This window comes from Aphelocoma coerulescens (assembly GCF_041296385.1).
Source record: "Aphelocoma coerulescens isolate FSJ_1873_10779 chromosome Z unlocalized genomic scaffold, UR_Acoe_1.0 ChrZ, whole genome shotgun sequence".
In the NCBI taxonomy this organism is placed as follows: Eukaryota; Metazoa; Chordata; class Aves; order Passeriformes; family Corvidae; genus Aphelocoma; species Aphelocoma coerulescens.
Window position 1 is genome coordinate 41,055,169 of NW_027184085.1, and position 20,369 is coordinate 41,075,537.

The following is a 20,369-nucleotide window of genomic DNA, read 5'->3' on the forward strand; positions in this document are numbered from 1 at the left end:
TAGCCATATTGTCAGCCTCAAATGGTACATTGGGGTTTATAATCTCCATTGTGCAAGTGACTCTGTCTCTCTGCTCCTGGTTTCTCCCAGTATAATGTCACCTTGAATGCCATCTCTGAAGACTGAGGTGTTTGAAGGGTGCTCTGGAGCTCCAGGTGTGCTGATGCAATGCCAGTGCATACACATTTTGTCACCCAGTGCAGTCTACATACATTGGAATGCACCTGTATCTTGTTGGCATCACCAAAGAAAATTCCGCAATCTACATCTAGATACCTCCTCTCTACAGCTTCCTAAAGCTGCTGTCACATGTAGTCCTATCTGGTGAAGAGAGCAGAGCCTGAAGGGCAGGTGAGGGGAATGAGTTGAGATCTTGATTGAATCCTGGGGTCACAGTCCTGGCTTGCTTATCAACACTGAAAACCAAATACGCTGTTCCCTGGGTCCATATTAAGTGCAGCAGCTAGTTTTGCTTATGAACAGTGCTGCTTTTATTGATATTTTGATTAACATCCATCACCAGCAGAGTATTCACATTAACAGTATCTCCATTTATATTTGAAGTTGACACATTATCACCTCCTCCAAAAGAAATTCAAACAATTGCACATTTAAGGTCGCACAAGAATATGATTACGTGGAGGATTTTACTGTGTGTGGTGCAGAGGGAGAGATCAGCTGCAGAGACCAAGGCAGAAGTATCCCACATGTGAAAAGAAGAAAGACAAAACTACCTGCTTGATGTGGAAGTAGTTCTAATGCCATGAAAGAAGTCTGATGTTGGTGGGACTTGGCCAGAACAAGTGTGGGATTGTGACAGTAAAATTCTACTGTATTTGTTTCAGTCATCCTGCATTCAAGATAGCATGACTTTCTTTAGAAATGATGAAAACTGACCAAAACAAACTCCCCTCCCAACCCTTCAATTAGATGGTAATAAATTATAAAGCTTCAAACCTTTGATTCTCTGCTCAAGTTGAGAGAGTAAGCACCAACTTGTTTGAATCTTCTAGCAATATCCAAAACTAAGCAACTTCCTGGCAGGTATGGGAAAGCAGGCCTTGGTGTGGTCAAAATTGGGTCAAGGGCACAGCAGCATCATGAGTGAGAGATGGAGAAGCTGGACAGAGGTATGTGAGTTCACATGGATGCAGTTTCTGGGTTATCTGGAAGAAATGGGTACATCTGTTGAAACACAATTCCCTTCTACAGAGATGCTGCTGCCCTAATGTATCAAATCCCTTCACAGAACAGTTTGTATCTGCTGTAAATGTATGTAAACCATAGTAGTGTTGTGTTATGTCATGGTTTGTACTGACAGAGAGCTGAACCTCTTTCTCCCTTCTGTTCTATAGCTGTAGAAATAACCTTCTGCCTGACCAGAATCTGTGAAGTAGACTGTGTGTTTGCAGTATGACAGGTATTTTTTGTAAGAATGCACAAAAGTTCAATAGACTAGGCCACCTCTTAGTCATTTACATTCTGTTGTACTTTAAGCTTGGAAATTTCTGACCACGTGAACTCAACTCTGTGTGTCCATGCAGAATGTTTCTTGCTCACAAATTGAGCAGTGGTTCATAGTCTGCTTACCGGATGTGTTTCAAGAAGTCCTGGTGCACTTGACCTTTGAAGGAAGACATTAGTTTGAGGTATTTATTTTCAATCTCATCCTAGAACATTCTTATCTACTGGTCAGATGCCGAAACACAATATGCAGTATAAAATAGACACGTCTAGAAGCTGTGTTAGAAAGTATTTGTTTCATCTGTGAGAGCTTAAAGAAAAGAACTTGATGGGACCGTCAAGTGCTTATGTCACAGTTTATTTTCAGCTGTACTTGTTGACAAACTGTACTTATGGACAAATAATTTGTTGCTACGCTCCAGCTGCACTTCATGAAGGTAATCCAATGTTTCCAGAAGCATTCTTGTGACTTTCAGAAGCATGGTGTAATTATCATGCTGGATAGAGCTCAGGTGATTATTGAAGTGGAACATGGATGGGTCTCTTCTACTTAACAGAGTAAGCAAGTGGGTGTTAGAGAGTTATGCAAGCTAGCAAGAGGCACAGCCATCTGCAGCTGCTCCTGACTAGGAGGGAGAGAGGATAGGGGGAACGTGTATTAACTGGGAGTTCTATTAACCTGGCCTTCAGGCTGGTATCTCTTACTGAAGACCAAAGGCCAAGAGTAGCTCAAACTAAGGGCAGGGGTGAAGAAGGAAGGGACCAGACACACCTCTCTGTATTGGCTGTGCTTTCTGTATGGAACAGAAAAGCCAGGGTCCAGCAATAGAATCCAAACTTGAATTCTCATCAAATGGTAACAAAGAGACAGGCTTAGTCCTTTTCTAGGGAAGGCGAAGGAGCAAAAAGATTGTAAACTATAGTTGTTACATCCTCCCTCTCCTTACACTGTGCTAAGCCCATGTTAGGAAACCTTACCTGTTCAGCTGTCATAAGATGCTCAGATTTCCTCTCAACACTTAAATACTTTATCTAGGGAAGAGATTCTCAGTTCCTGAGGAGTTAGGAAAAAGGCTGTTTTAAGCTCACCGGGTGTCACAGCTCACTAAACACAGGATCAGTTAATGCTCCAGGGTTAGCCCTGAAGCAGTAGTCACATGTCACTTTTCAGCATAAAACCTTTATTTTTCCACCTATTTCTCCAGTTTTGTCATCCATATTTATCACTCTTCTACTCACCACTTTGTACTGAAGTATGCTATCTCCTAAAGTTTCGTGCATTAGTAAGAGAAAATCAAGCAGACTTTCTTTTGTATTCAGTGTGAGTTACAATGCATGTTAAAAGAAAAATGGATTCCTTTTTAAAAAATGAACATATAAAGTTAGACCAGTGAGTTACAATCTGGAAGTTAGGATGGAAAATTAAGTTAAAATTCAAGGTCTGTGTACATATGTCTGATTTAAATAGGCAGAACTGTGATTTATATCACTTGATACCAAGTGCCCTCCCCAGAAAGAGGTCATCTTAAAGCACACAAACACTAAGCTATCCAACAGTGTACTGCTTTAAGACTTAAATTGCGGTTATAGGACCTTGAAAACAAATGTGAAACGACTGATGATTGACCATGAATGATTGAGAACTAAGACAGCAAAGAGGCATGTTGATCAGACAGATAAGCATTTCCAGTTCATATCAGTTACCCAGGTTGGTAGAGCAGCTAACAAATACGCGACTTTAAAAAAAATAAATTTTAAAAATTAGTCATCTTTCTACCATGCTGATTTCATGGCTCACTTTTGACTTCATATTTATCAGGTTATTTTAGCAAAGTTTCACTCTTACTGATTTTATTCCTGACACACACCACACTAAGAATCCCTCTATCTTTGAGCTTGTATTGAAAAATTAAACTCTTGCTTAAAAATCTATTTTATTGAAAAGAGAATATGGACTCACACAACTTGCACCTTATTATCGCTTTCTGAAAATTTAAAGAGGCACAAAAAACATGTCACTAGGTTTTTAACAGCCTTGAAACACAAACTCTTTTTTTTCCCAGCAGTGATTGTCCAGGATAAAATACCACTTCTTTAAAGAAATATTGTACTTTTTTCCATGAAAGGTTGTATGGAGGTCCAAATTTCTTTGACTCACCTAAAACTGATGATAAACTTGAGAATTGCTTGTCAGTCTTTAGTTTGTGTCTTTGGATGAAAAATATTTCAGTAATGTCACTGACCTGATGCTCTACAAGGTAACTGTCTGATCCCAGTGAGAATACAAGTGGTTTCTCATCCTTCTAGTTTATCATAGCAGGAAATACGTTTCTGTATATAAAATCAAAGCAATGATAAAACAGTGCTTCTATTTAAAATTAATTTAACATTTAATATTTTTTTATTCACTCCCCTCTTTTCTTTCTAGTTCAGAGGGTGAGATAACACATTATCAGTTACAGGTGTGTCTGAAACTGCAGAGACTGTTTCAGAAGTTAGTTCGTCACCATTGTCTCAGGCAGGTGATTTTATCCAGAGAAAAACCAAATCCCATTCATACACCTGCCTTGCAATGAACAAATGTCCAAATAAGACCAGACAGATGCTTGAAGAGAAATTCTCTCTTATGCTAGAGCAAGGTCGATTGCCCATTTAAATTAAATTTAGTTCTAAAAATAGGATTTAAATGATATTTAAATAATTGAAGAAAGATTTTCAGCACAGCATAGAAATTTCTATTTCTCCCTGGCACTGATCTCACCACAACCATTACATTGATCTCCAGGGACACCATTTTCTCAGCTTACACCCTGCTTCTCTTTGAGAACATTTGTACAATTTACATAAACATTAACCATAATTTTAGAAGAAAATAAATTTTAGAATAGGTCCTATTTTTCAGCAAAGTAACTATTATTTCCCATGTAAAATGTACTAGTATCAGCATTTTGATTACCATGCTCAGATATTATGGTTCTTATAATTGAATATTGCAAGTGTGGAGCAGCAATATTCTTGCATTATTTTGCACCAAGTGGAAATATTAAGCTGTGCTGCTATAGAGTAAAACAACAGCAGGGAAAATTGATGGAAGTAGCAACAATAAGAAGCAGAATGCTTTTTCTCTTAGGACTCATAACTGCAAAAATAAATGGAAGGGCATTGTTTTTAGTATGAAACCAGCAAATAGATTCACAAATAGAAACTAGTAAGCACAAGAAAAACAGCAGATTCCAGGTCAGATTTTTAAGGTTTGTTTCCTAGACTCGAATTAAACAAGAGGATTTCCCTGCTAAGAAAAATGATCCATTATGAGAACCAATGAAGCAACTGATGTTTTTGTTTAGTCTTGTAAAACAAGCCTTTCCTTCCAAATATCAGAATCTGTAAAGCTGTAAGCTAGACAGGGAAATGCTTAAAAGTTCCACAAGCAAAAGTGTTAAGACATTATGCTTTTTAAAACATTTTGACAGATTATGTCATTACCCAGCTTCAGGGAAGGAAAGCCAGCAGCTAAAGGCAGAATTATTTTCTTCTGCATGACTGCTTGTTTTGACTTTTTTCTCCTGTAGATGAATCTGCCTGCTTTCTGTGATTGTTAAACCAGGTACTTTTTTAAAACGCTTACTTTAACGAAAGGTGACAAGCTTTCTTTGCCCTTTGGTTATTGACTGTTTTTTAAACTTCCTAGTCTTCTTTCCTTAAATTCAGCTGAAATCTAACTCTGAATGGAGGGTTTATTTGATGGTAAAATCTAATAATGACACTCTGTGCCTTTCTGGTCACATCCACCCAGATTTCACCATTATCAAAACAACAGTCATCCCAACAGTCCTGGGAAGCAGCTGATATGATCTATATTAATTTTACTGAGTGAGAAAACAAGACATAATGAAAGTGTCTGGAAAAGTTGCCTGTGGATTTTGTAGCGATGCTAGGACCTGAATACAAATTGTGGTGTGATTTGATTCCTAAGCCAATAGTTACCAAACTACAGCTATGGACTCATTGCACAATTGTGGTAAAGAGTCTACAGATAATTCACAAAACCATACTGCCTTCAGAATGTTTTCAGTTAGAAAAGTTGATTGTAAGAGACTGTGAGAAGTTATGCTCTCTTGGTCTGAAATATTTGGAAAGAACCATATTTTCCTGTGAGTATGAAACAATATAGCCAAAAGGCCTGTAGCTTTAATTGCTAAATAAGTTTGAGCATTCATACATCTGTATTTTTCTCTTCAGAGAAGTATGAATGAAAAATGCCATCATAACAAATTGCGTTACATGCTCACACCAACAAATGTATGTATATCCTAAAAAAGGAGAGAAAATACTTACTCCAAGAAAAATTATATAGTTGCAGTATACAGAAAGAATATTTACTCCAAGAAAAATTATGAAGTTCCGTAGCACACATGACACCAGACATAATGTAGAGCCCAGGAAGGATGCAAAGTCACTAGAGGTACCTTCTAAGCTCATTTAAAGAGAGAGGCTGTTTGTCTTAAAGACATACTTAAATCCTCTTGTGCTGCGGCACACGGACATGTTCTTCTCTCCTGCCCTCAGTGTCTTGCCCAGGCAGGTTTTTGGTAAAAGCAGTTTGTGCCTGTGGTTTTTAACCTCTGTGAAGGAAGGAGTCAGAGTAGTTGTGTGGGAGGTAGAGCAGCTGTGCCAGCAGAGCAGGAGAAGCTGAGCAGGCAGCAGCTGGCTTCTGGACAGAGACCTTAGGCTGGCATGAGAGGACAAGGGAAGATGGCCATCTTAGGGTGAGGAATTTAGGGAGCCATGTGAAAGGAGTGGCATCATCCAGAGTGGGAAAAATAGAATTTTTCTTGCAGCCATATAATTCTGTGTTGAGATACACTGGAAATCTCAGGACAAGCTGGCGCTGGAGCAGAGGAGCTGGTGGCTGCATGTTACATGAGGGTCCAGGAGGGATGGGGCTATACTGGAACAGCTCCACTCTATTCACTCAGACAACTGGGCATTCTAAGGTTTGTGAGCCAGAGACTTGGCAAAACACCTGTTAAAGCCAGGAGGCCAGGTACTACCTTCATTTCTTTTTTGATACTGGAACGTCGTTCTGTCACCAGCGGGCGTATCAGAGCCACAGCATAATTGGTGCACCGGGTAACAGCACACAGAGGGTATTTTTCTGGCTGTTTGCCATATTTTGGGTGGACCCTGAGGGCTCTCATGCCCAGAAGAGATGCTGAGGACCACTTGAGAGCCCATAGGGCAGCTCTGGTTTGGCAGCTGTAGTGCTGCTCTGATCACTGCTCTGCGGTGCGAGTGGCAGCAGTGTGAGGTGGGCAGGGGTCTGGGTGCTGCGCTGCTTGTTTGGGCTGGGGTTAGCACCACACAAAGCCAGGCACTGCGTTGCTCACTGCAACACGGCAGCTTTCCTTTAGCTGAGCTCTGGCAATTGAATAGAAGTCAAACTGAGACAGTTCTTGCTTGTAACTTTAACCCAGCTGGCTTTATTTAGAGATACATTATTGCTACCATTTTTCCCTCTTAAAACACTTTGTTGGTGAAATATCCAACACAGGAAAGTTAGCTTTTTAGAAAAGTGCTTGCCTTCTCCTCTATCATGTTATCCTGAAAGACAAGCTGTCTGAATGGTTTCTTTCTGTGTGCACTGGTCAATTAGAGTCCTCTTACTGCCCATCTCACCTTTACAGAAGCCAGTTGAATCTTCAAAGCACTATTTGGTGTGTGAGCAAAGTATGGCTTGTGTCCTCCATCTCAAGTAATTTGAAGTTGAGACAGTTTGAACAAGGAGTTGGAGAGAGTAAGATTTTCTTGGTCACGGCAGTTCCTACCCTGCATTTATACATACACGCCTACATATACATATACACATACATATGCATATATATATATGGAGAATAGAAGAAGAACAAGCCATTCTAAAACCAGAACATACCTAGTTTAATTTATTCCTATGTAGTTTTGCTGTGGTTCTTAACAGCTGCTCTCCACAGCGGATGACAAGTGCTGGGAATATTTTTCTTGTGTTGAGAAGAGAATGTTTATTAATGGTTAATATTCTAGCAGCCATCCTTACTATACCAGTCCTGTATATGCTGTTGGCAGTGACCTACCTGTAGGCCTGTGTGCCTCCTTCAAAAAGATATCCTGAGATTTTCCTGCATTTTTGTCATTGCAACCATGTGGACTTCAGAAACATATCTGGGCACAGATAATATGCTGCTTTCCTTAAGGCTGTCCTTGGCTTTCCTGTCCTTAACCTGTCCCCTCCTTCTTGCTTTTGTTCCCTCTCCTTCATCCCCAGTTTACCAGTTGAATAGTTCATCTTTTACCAGGTTCTCTGAAGAGATCTGGGCAAAAATAAAAATCAGCTTTCTTTATAAAATGTAACTTGTCAGGACAGCCCATTTTTAATGTCCACCACTATCATGGCTGCACAGTATCCCACTCTATAACACGTTTTTCAATATAGTACATAAATAGTTTACAAGTCCTCTGAAGTTAACCCTAAATCACCTCCATCCCACCACTTTATACAGTATGAATTACACTTTTAGGAGATATGATCTGAACTGCATGGTGACAGAACAGAGGGGTTATTTTTAAAGCAAAGCAGTCTTAGCAAGGTTTGACTCTCCATGGCACTGCTCTTAGGCTCTTAGGCTAAAGCACTAAATAGTGGTGCTTTTCAGGCTGTTCTTTCTGTAAAGAGAATCCTCACCTCAAATATCTGGCTTTTAAAAGGATGCCTCTGAGCCGTAGCCTCAGAGTTAGATCCCTAGCCAACACATTGAATTTTTTAATAAAGATTTAATCCTGGTCCTGTAGCATGCCACACATTCTCAACTCTGAATGACCCGAGCATATGGAACGAAAATGTCAGGAGGTTTAAGCACCTGCTGTAATGAGACTCGCAGGATTAACAAACCTTGCCGGCATCAGCCGGCTGGTGCTATGCCATTTTCCACTTCAGCGGTTTCCCACGAGAGGGCAATGTCATCCCTTTTTTTCATTCTTCAGTAACAGAACGCTCCAGAGCTTTGTCAGTCTACTCAGTGCCCCCTCTGCTGACCGATCCACAGTTTGCTGAGTTGCTCTTACATAAATAGATCTATCTAACATTGTGATTATTAATCTTCAATAACTGGTCTACCACTTGTAGGCAAAGGAAATACTAGCAACTGGGAGACCATTCGCTGGCAAAGGCACTGTAAGCTCCGAAGTTACCTGTCATTATATTGCAATTTACTTTCTATATAGGTTTATAAGAGAAAAGCAGCTTCAGACTTTAGTGTTGGCTGGCTATCCTTAAACAATACAGTTATCAAGCAGATAAACAGCAGTTGTGTTTTTGTTTAATTGTTACTGAAGGGGTGCTGTGGGGGAAAAAGATTGTGAGGAAGAAGAGGGGAATTACTGTTCAGTGATCTGGCAAATCATCTGTGCACCAGAACACACTTACGTAAGTTGTCCTGTAAACCAACCTCATGTTTCAGCAATCTGCTATAAGAGCTCTTCATATATATCAGGAACAAGCTATGTGTTTGCTGTTTTGAACCCAAGGTGAGTAAGTCATGCCGCACCCCTTCCCCCCATACCTGTCTGTTTAAAAAGTGCAGTCTTTAGAGCTGGATTTAATTCTTTTTGCCTTTACAGGCAGACAGAACAAACCAGCAACATCACCCATCCCAGTGATACCAGTTGTTTTGCCATCTGGCCTGTCAGCAATGCAAGCACAATATTGCAACATCCAACTCCTCCACATCATTCTCTCTTCACCACAGCAGAAGGAAAGATAAATGGTATTCGAGAAGAAACATCTCAGCAGAAATCCATGCCAGGGCTACATCTCAGCATCTCACAGGAAGTCTTTAATATCTTTCAGGATTGAGTCTACCTGAATTACCTGAGTGTGTGTCATGTCCAGGGCTAGCTATCAGAGCTTCCTGGCTCCAGGCCTTCTGTTTTGACACAGCCATTTCAAAAGGTAACTGTAGACACTGGGAAGTTTTCAGGATTGCAGCTGGTGAAGCTTACACAATACTTTCTTTTAGTCAAAACACTCCTTTACTCAAAACATCCTTTACTCAAAACTTGTTTAAAACAAATTTTAAACCCCTAATATCAAGTGGGGTAAAACCATTCCAGTTTCAATCGTAGCATTCACATTATTCTAACTGAGTTACACCTTTTTTTAGTAGCTAAAAACAGCTGTCCAAAGCAGGCAAAATACTAAAGTTGGACTAATTTATTTTTCTCTGAGATATATTTTCAATCTGGTATTTCAGGGATAAGAAAATTCAAATTGTTGATGTTTTGAAAATGTTTCCACTGGTGCTTTTTCTGCATTCCTCCTGCCATTGTAGATCATGTTCATTCAGTGCAGTCTTGGCTGGTGTGTTTGTTCATGTGCTGCAGTGGTGATGCTCTCTGGAGCATTCAGTTGCTGCTGGAGATGTGTGATGGAAAAGGAACACTGTTGTCTACTATGGGCAATAAATACTCTGTGGTCTCTTTTGGCTGCTTTGTGGTTTTCATTGCGTGAACATACTTCTAGACTCATCCAGAGTCTCTTCTGCTACCTGAATGGTGCAAAAGGATTAGAAGCAGGTCATAAACATCCATAGAGTTCATGTTACAATTGCCATTTATCTCCTGTCTTGCTTTATCTAGAGATTACTTGTTAGCTTAATTCTCCAATATGGTAAAAGAGCCTGAACACATTTACAGAGCCTTTTTTTTTTCTCCTTTCCCCCCTTTGTTTAGTTGCTTTTGGGTTTTTTTGGCTTTTTTAAAAATTCTGAGTGTTATATGTATTAAAAAAATGCAATTTTTTTTTTTTTTTGCCACTTAAGTGCAGCTCTTCAGTTGCTTATTAGTTTCATGTTTTTTCTAGATACAGACTTAAAAAAGTAGTAGTTAGATGCAATTCTGACTGAACAAGCTAAATAGTTTCTCAGCAGTTATACCTATGGAATACAGCCAAACTGAGGCAGGCAGTGGCCTGGCAACTGGGATGAGCTTGACTGTACTACATGGCACACAGCTCTGCAGCAGCAGGGCACCTTTGGCACAAATGCCATCCTGTGTTCACTAACCCTCACATCTTGCATTTGGAATAAGCTTGATGGGAAAGCATAAGAAGTACATTTCAAAGCTTTCTTTGTCCAGCTAACATGAACCTTGTCTCTAACATAACTGTTTCAATAAATCTAGATTGCAGTTGCCTGTGTCATAAAAATATAGACCATGACATATGTGATTATTAGAGCCTCTCAGCTAGATTTGGCAAGTCACACTACAGTAAAAATATTTAAATAAGGCAACTAAATAGTCCAAACTGCGACACTGTGGTTTTGTTGAATGGTTTTTAAACCACTGTCATTTTTCTAGACTACATGGGTGTTCTTTGAAACAGAACCTTTTGAAATCAACCCTAAAGGCACTTCAGAAAATAAGGCAGTTGGAATTGTTGTTTTTTTTTTTTTTTTTTTTCTAATTAGATCCTATGATTATTAACCTCTTGGTTGCTGGGAAAGAAGTCTAGATAAAGGTGTCAGTCACTCTTATTTGCACTCAGCTTATAGAAACTGGCATGTTTTCATTTTATCTTTCATGGTTTTCAACAGAGGAATTCAAATGTGTACTTTGTTCTTTTCTTTTAACAGAGAACCTGGGAAGTACTCAGTTTGAAAATTATTATTTAAAAAGATGTATATATATATATATAAAAGACAAATACATTTGATAGGTCTGCAAATGCTGTACGTTGTTATAGTTCTGTTTCTGAAGTCTCTGAATTTTATTTCTCTTTCTTTTAATTACATGAGTATTTCTCTGAGAGTCTGAAAGAGAAAACCCATGCACAGAATGAGAGAACATGATCGAAGTTTTGTTTCTTTAGTACATTTGCAGTAAAAAACCCCAGAAGATCTGTACAACAGATCATTCAGCCTGCAGTGATAAGCTGCTAATTGTTACTGGTTCAATGGCCCCTACAAATTACACCATTATCCTTCAAAAGCAACCTACCAAAAGATTAAAGCCTTGTGACAGTGTCATAATTCACCGTTTTCCTATCGCGACAAGGGAGACAAGTCTGTTTCTGGCCAAATCCCAGTCCTGCCTGTCTCGTGTTTATCATGTCAGCTCCTAAAGCCTCACTGATGGTTTCTTCTCTTTTTTTTACTCGCTACCCACTTTCTCTCCTTACAACAGGTGGGTTTTGCTGTGCTACAGGATATGTTTGTGATGCTCTTTGGCATTCATAACTGGTAAGTGGTTATCTCTGGAGTGCTGCAGAGGACATGTCAGTGTCTGGGAGCTGGAATCGTGCAAGTTAGCATGTTCCCTTTCTACTGAGTGTCAGATGAAAAAGGTGGCAGCTGTACTCCTGAAAATGGTAAGCCACAGCACAACACTGGGCAAAAGTGGGTTGAGCACAACAGACAGTGACTATTAGTTCAAATTAAGAGACAATTTTCAATTACTTGTTGTATTGACGGTAAAAAAGGAGATGCTTGGTCATCGGAGGAACAGTCTTCTGCCATGTGCTGCCAGATGTTTCATTTTGGTGGCTTGGCCCCTATGGGTTTCTCCCGTTTGCTGGAGCATTACCTGAATCATAAGTATAGGCTGCTTCTGTTCTCTACCTGGCAAATGCTTCTTCTGGTGAAGTGTAACAGAGCAATTCCCCTGCAGGGAAATCAGAAATTGACGAATGGAGGCTGGGAGCAAGCATCAGGTTCCTGGGGAAAAGAAAGCCCAGCAACACCAACCATGGTAAGGCAGCTCTGGGCTTTAGGGCATTTTTGATGAGGATGTCCATGCAGTAGGGCTAACAAGCAGGAGTGCACTCAAGAGTCCCTCATTGTGCAAGGTGTAGGACAATTCTTGAAAAAAGTCAATGTTTGGGAGAGGACAATTCTATGTTGCATGCTTTGTGTACCAAGGATCGCTTCTCTGCTTAGGGCTTGCAGTGGTGTAGTGGTTTGGTCTAAAATACTCATTACTGTTTATCTTCTGTGAGATAAGAATTAGGAGAAACGCAAAGCAGGCACCAAACTTGAAAGAATATAAAGAAGTTTATTAACAGACCTAAAAGAAGGGAAAAAAACCCCACCAAAATTCATACCGCACCTTCAGAACTCTCCTCCTCCCCCCACCTTCCTCCCTTCTCCCACTGACAATGTAAAAAGACAACCCTTAAGATGTTCAGTCTGTTTACCACTTCCATAATAACCTTGTTCAGTCCATTTAGAAAGAGAAGTCTCTTCTTGCTCGTGCTATGAAAACATGATCACAACGAGACACCCACTTCCAAATATTGTTCAGTCCATTTAGGAAGAGGAGTCTCTCTGCTTGCGATGTGAGTCCCTTCCCCCGACTTGCAGCTTTTCCCTCAACTGCTTTCGAGGGTCCACTCTTGAAGTTTTTTGGGGTACAATTTTAAGGTTGAGCCGTTCAGAAACAAAAAAAAAACAGAGGCCCTTCTCCTTCCCTGGGAGCAAAGGGTCTTCCTCATCTTCATCTTTAAGACTATCTCTGGGAGCATCTCTAGGAACTGAGGTTTTCTCCTTTCCCGTTTGGAGCAAAAGTCCTCATCTAGTTCCTCTCTCCCTGTCCAAACTTCTCATGAAATTATAGCTGTGTCAGCATCTGCCTATTGCTTACGAGTTGAACACTCCACCCCCCATATCTTCATGAAATTACAACAGGATACTCTGATATATCATAGCTTCACAACAGACTTTTAGCTTTAAGCACCTCCTCTCTCTCTTCCCTCAGGTTTTCAGCTCTTCACAGCAATAAAAGGGTTAATCTCACCTCGGCCTTGCAGCTGGAATGTGGCTTATCGCTGTTGGTCACCTGACCTCTGCCGGACAGAGGTGCTGCTTTGCTGAAATCTTGGCCGAAGTGGAGAGGGGGGAGAGCCAAGCTGCTCTGGTCGCCCACGGCAAGGCAGTGGGGGGGGAGTTCCACAGCTGGAACAGGTCCATCGGCTCCAGGATGGCCGTGGCCCGGGCCAGCTGGCCCCTGCATGGGGCCCACAGCCACCTGTCCCAGCGCTGGAAACGAGAGAGAGCTTGGGGGGGGAGTTTGTCTGTTCTTAAGTGTGGATCACAGAGGCGGTCACAACTTTAAGTGGCTTAAAGAATTGTCCATATTCAAACTGGCCAGCTGATAGGTTCTATCAGGTCCCAGAGGAAACTGTAAGCACCCCTTAGCAAGGATATCCCTTCTGGGACTATGCTTGCTAACCTATGACAAGTGGCAAGTGCAATATGATGAGCCATCCAAATTTCATTGCCAACCTGTGGAATATGGATCAGATGGATAATGCTTCACAGTTAAAATCAACAGTGTGATTGTGAGAGTGTGATTAGTGTGTGCGATTAGTGTGACTAATTAGAGTACTTTAACAAGATAAATGACCTGCAAGATGAAGCCTCCACATTCTTATGGAGATTTATTATTTTTGTGTACTGTGCTGTGCAAGCTCTTAAAAAATATAGTGTGAATATAAGAAAGTAGTGTCATGACCCTTACTATAGCAATAAAGTGTTGTTTTTGTTTCTTGGGGAGTTTTTATAGAAAGCAGTGATCTCATCGTCTTGTATGTTCTGCAGTCTGTGTGGCACTCAGGTTTAAAAGCTATGGCTGAAGTGGGATGAAAACAGAAAACTGTTTCCATTATGTATTATATATATATATATATATATTTTTTTTTTTTATATGTATATATGTGTGTATATATATATATAAAATATTTACATATAATTCCTTTATATGCAGAGTCTGCCCTATGACTGAAGAGACAGTGAGAGTCATTGTCTCCTAAGGGAAAGCTGCAGGAACCAGTGATGAGGGAAAAATACTCAAAGTCATACTAGTTTATTTTCTTTCCAGTTTCTGAAATTCACTTGCTCTGTGACCTTGAACAAATCTTACAGCTGCTGTTTCCCATGAATTAAAGGCAGATGATGGTTTTTTAAATTGAAAAATGCTCTGAAATGAGAGGATACCAAAATATGTGGAAATCATTTTAGAAATAAAAGGTGACCTATTGTGCTCAGAGAGGGTAATGTAGATGTAGGTCTTATCATTCCCCATAGTTTAACATGACTAAGACTATAGTAGTGTTGTGAGGAGTTTTCTTCTTTTTGTTTCCCAGATTTTAACCCCTTTTATTCCTCTCACTCCCCCAGACCTGTTTTGAGGCTTCTGGCATAGATGTGTCACAGTTTAAAATTAAAACAAGAAAGCTGCAAAAACCACCCCGGTTTCAAAACGCACACAATAATATCTGGACCCCATTGCCTTCTCTGTAACTTGAAACTAATGAGGATGAGTCTGGGCAGTAAACTTTTTCTTAGAAATGGATTCGCTAGTCAGCCATATCCATGCTGTATGATCCCAACACTTGTAAATATTATTTTCTTGCTGCAAAGTAGAGAGAGGACTCTGTGCTCTGTTCTTTTTCCTTGGTTCCTGAGGAAGTTATTCATTATGGCAAAGGGATGATCCTGCTGGCTGCTTATGGCAGGAGTGACACCACTCTTCCCCTTCTGCTTTCATTGATTCAGCTGATCAGGTGCTGCTGGAAACCCTTTGGACTGCCAGCCACAGTAAGAGCAACACTTGTGCTTCCTTCAGGCAATGATTTATCTGCTCCATGGAGAAGTGACTTCTCCTACAGCTGATTTGCAATTTTGATAGCTGCCAATAAATATCTTTATTGTGTCCCATGTTAGAAGTTCTCAGTGGACCTCATGATGCTTTAGGATCTGTCAGACCTTACACACACAGAATGAATAGGGATGAACTCCCCACATACTGTGAAAGAAGGCTTAAGTATCCACTGGGTAGATGTAAAGAAGCTTGCACCATGTTCACTGGACTAACCTTTTCACTTCTTCTTACCTGACTTCTAAGTAATTTCATTTTGTTCTTTTCTGAATTCCAACAAAGTGAATACACTCTAAAAGAGAAATCTGTGGCTCAATAAAGTGCAGCGTCTGAAGTAACACTCCTGTTTTTTCTTTCTACCTGACCTTCCTTTGCTGGGAAGTCTGTTTGAGCAGCTATTTTGCTCCACAGTTTTCTTCCCCCTTCCCTTCTCCAGGCTACAGTTTTCTGCAGCCTGTCTCTCCCTGGTCAGGGCAGCCTGGTCTGCATTGTGGGAGACGGTGTGGAGCTGCACATAGATAATCTTCCCCTAGAAACCCTCAGACACCTGAAAAGCCAGAATCCTTAATGATTTCAGACCATCTCCTTATCTCCACTGGAGCTCAGCTGCTACTGACATGAAGAAAGCAAAATAAGTTTTCTTCCTTGCTCTAGGCTAGTCACTGTATGGTATTGTTTTAGGAGAAAAAGTGAGTAAAATGTTAGTTCTTGCTGGTTTTTAAGGGAGAATAAAAGAATTATTTCAATTGTGATGCTTAATATTGCAACAGTTCTTTTCTTTTAAGTGCATCATTATCATATATTGATAATACCCATGGTGTGTTTTCTTTTGCAACGCAATGGCAAGATGTGGACCGCACTTTCAAGGAATGTAGTCTGACTAGAAGAAATATGGCATATGTATTGAAGAACTGCCTGAGGCAATGCTCTAGGATTGTGGCACAATCAGGATCAAGAGATGAGGTAGCAGTCTTTTCATTTGCAATGTGTGTTACCTCAATATCAATTCAAGGATAAGAATGAGCTATCTCAATGAACACTAGAGCAGTAAATTGTTCCCCTGTGTTCTGGGTGTGAAACAGCACACAAAATGGCAGCTGCTGTTTGAAAGACTTTGAAGAATTCATGAATCATTAATACCTCCATGACACTGCCTCTACCATACAGAGTATGATCTAGTCATGTTCTTCATACTGTGATTCTCGAGACAAACAGAAAGGCAAGAGGTACTGGGCTGGACATGCCTTTGTTGAATGGCCAGATGATGGTGCTCTCAAAGTGTCCCGAGTCTCTAAACCTTCAGCTCTTAGGAAGAGACCTTAAGCTGAGATTAAGTGGCTGAAAGTCTTAGTCCTCGAGAATTCAGATGATGCTGAGAAAAATAAAAGTCACTTAACCCATGCAAACTGTAGTGATTTTCAAGAATTCCTGGCAACTGTAAATGTAAGGCTTGTATACTAATAGCCCACTTCATGGTTTGGAAGACTCACAGATGGGAAATAATTTATTTCCAGTATTTCTGTGTTTTTTTTAGCATTGTACAAAATGTTTCATGCTTAGAAAATTCTTCTGAAAGCAGACATAAATTTAACAAGAAAATCACATCTCAAGTGGCATATTTGGGCCTCAGAGTACTCTTATTTGAAAAGAAAATCTGTAAGGCAATAGAGTCTTAGGGCTTTGCATAGGTCACACAGTGAATCAATGATCCATCTGAGATAAGAAGATTGACTCCCCTTTCTCTTTTTTTACCCCATTTATTAGATCCCCCTGCCAGTACAAACAGTCTGCATAACTTGGTAAGGAGGTTAAAATGTCAGGTCGAGTTCATTTTAAATTGCTTGAGCCACTTGTGGAATGTAAACTCTATGACCAAGTTTGTATTTAGCCATGAATCTTCAAACAGTTCAGTACTGGGACAAAAAGTGATTGCACAGCAAGCTATGGCTGCCTGATAGGTACAGGCCAACAGTGTAGGTGGATCTTATCTCCTGCTGGAACTTCTAAAGTGATTTACTATCTCTATACAACAGATGTGTTTCATTCTCATTAAAAAAGTTAAACCCAAGTGGCTACATCAGGATTAGCTAGCACCTGGCCTTGCTAAACAGGACTTGTTGGAGTATGTAAAAATAAAACTACTTAATCAGCTATTAAGAGTGATGAGGAAACAGCCATGATGTTTCTGAAATTTAGCATAATAATGAAGCAATATTCTGTAAGAAGATAAAGGGACACAGGGCATGCCCTGCTCTGGAAGGAATAATTCCACCATGTGCAAGCATTTCAAATCAATATAGCTTGAGTTCAGAGCAGCTAAGGCAGGGTGGCATTGACTTCAGTGCACATTAGCTCCACCAGGCATAATCTATCTCCAGATAAGTTTTTTGCAAAAGTAAGAACTAAATGCCTTAATTTCTGCCCCTGTTATTTGCACTGTACTTACTTTCAGCTAGAAAATGTGGAAATCTATATTAAGAACAAGTCTCTGCCATCAAGCTCCCAATCTGACAGGCAACAGAGAGGTAAACAGCTGGAAAAGTAACTTTACTTGGCTCTGTATTACTTCTGAGAACTGCTATCTTGTCAGTTAAGGATCAATCCTGCATTCATGCTCCAAGCCCCTTCTATTCTCACTAACTAGTTCCCTACAATGAAGCCCAGAGCAGGAGAACTACAGCAAAAGGCAAACCTGGTTCAAAGCAGTGTCTCTGCTCATACAAACTGTGTGGATGCAGAAAACTCAAGCCCTTTGATCACAGTCACAGAAAGCTGCCTAACCAGCCAAAGGCTGTTGAACCAGCAAAGGCACCCAGGATTACTCGGCCAAATGCAGCACCTGGAGCAGGATTGCTGCTGTTTGCTACCTGCTCACTCCTCCTCATGCCTGCAGTCCTACAGCAGCCACATATCAGAAAAAGACATCCCACAGACACTTGTGCATCTCTGCAGGCACCTCTGGACCTGCCCATGCCTGCAGAGAGCTGAGCAGATGGGCAGCCACCTCGTCCTGCAGACCTGCCTGGGAACCCTGCTGCTCTCCTCTGCAGGGACCACACTGGATGGTATCTTCAGAACCTGGCTCTGTGTCACTGTGGAGAGGCTGTCACAGAGTATATGGGGTTTGGTGGCCCCCCCATGTCCGGGGGGTACATGGGCATGTGTTGTAAAACACCCTGGGTGTCAGCTGCTGCTGTGTGGAACATGATGAGACAATCTCTGGGTATTCATTTTATTCAAAACTCTTTTTTTCTGTAAAGCATTAGCTGTAAGGGTAGAAACCCAAATTATCTTGCTCAATAAGAGACCTAGAGGCAAAGATATCTCTCTGTGTTGGATTTCTTCCTCTCCCCTGGCATCAGAAAGCATAAACAATTTCTTTTCTTTCTTCACAAGACTTTAAAACTCTTCTACGTGACAGTCCTTTGTTTCCTGAAGCAAGTCAGCCTCACCTTCATCTTGACCATATTTCTAACACTGAGCAATCTTATACTCCTGTGTCAGCCTGGTTGGCCTTTTAAATTCAGAAAGGAGAAAGGCAAAAACTCCTGGCAGCTCTCAAAATGGAAGTGAAAAAAGAGAATCCCATATAATTTCAATGTAGCAAAAAGAAGCCAGTTTGATACGTAAAGCAGAACATCAGTTTGCACTCCCACCCCTCTCCTCTCCCCTCTCAGAGCACCCGGGAAAGTGGAAGATATTATTTTCCTTTTCTGTCATTTCCCTTCCTCTGCATAGTCAGATTGTTTTCAGTTGCATAGCTGGAATAGTAATCCTCTTCTCACCATCATTTTTTCTCTTACCTTCAGGCCTAGTTCAAAACACACTTGAATTAAGACAGAGGCTTTTGTGTTTGACATAGGGAGTCTCTGTCAGCAAAATTCGGTCTCCAGCAAGAATTGCAAGAGATGTTGTGACATCAGGAGTAAATCACTCCTTGAAACACTTCTGAGAAAAACAGACTGTCGATTTATGACTGGTTTACAGTTAAGTCTTTCATTTGGATGTTTCAAAGTACTTTATATTTCTGAAAAGAATCAGTAATTTCCAAGCAGCAGGACTTTTTCTTACTAATATAGTTAAAAATAACCACAGCATTTAAACCTACAATTAGACCCCAGTAAAACACAGTAAATAAACTAATGAGGAATTGGAACTTTCCACCAATGCAAACATCAAGGCACTTTTCTGTCAGACAGCTTGTTTCACATCCAGAATGTAACCCAAACATTACCAAAAAAGGACAGTGAGGGAGCAGGGTGGTATTAGACGTGAGAGAGCACTCCTGCTTCTATGAGCGTTATTCCTTTAATTGTTCTATACTGATGGGAAATAGTCAGAAATTTAGAGTAGTATGCAGCAAGTGAGGAAGATTGAATTTACAAGTATTTCAGAAAAGCAATAACCTGCTGAAACTGCAGTGAGTCATTTGTACTAGATATTAAGAGATTGTTGTGGCTTTGAAAAATACATAAACTTCCCTCGGTGTGTTGCTGTAGCACACATACTACTTGAAATGATTTCTTCTGACCATGACTTAATTAAGAACTAATTGAGAAGTCATGGGAGAGTTACATCAGACCAGTAGGGTGTCTAGAAGGGAAAAAAGAAGCTGGTTTTGTGTTTGTGTTTTCAAATGACAACCTAGCTTTTCATAAAGTCTGAAGTAAAACAAAAAGGATAAAATGGATAGCAGTGTACAAAATACACAACCAGATGAGTAATTAAGGCCTAGTCAAGGGAGGAAAAGGCAGGTTGGATAATTCTGTGGGTAGAGCAGATCTATCCAGCAGTATCTGGGAGCAGGACCTGGCTCTCAGCCACAAACTACAAAATGCTGTTTGCGAGGATAGGACAAGACTGTACAGGAAGAAATGCAGTTTAACGTGCTGGGACTTACTCGTGCTAAATTAACCCAGGGAGCACTTGTTTAATGTAAATTAACCATGAGGTTATTGCTTTCAGCAGCTATTAGCACAGATCAAAGCTTTATTCAGTGGCAGGAAACAGCAAGGGACCAGGAATCAGGGATAAAATGGGCTGGTAATTTGCATGCCTGCTTGGGCGATAGTCATGACGGGCTATCTCTGGGCAAACCACATCTGTCTGTGCCTCATAGGATAATCTATTCTTACCTTACCTCAAGATAACACCAAAGGTTTGCTCCCAGACAATGCTCAAATACCTAATAAAAGGTGTCTAAATAAAGTTTAAGTCAC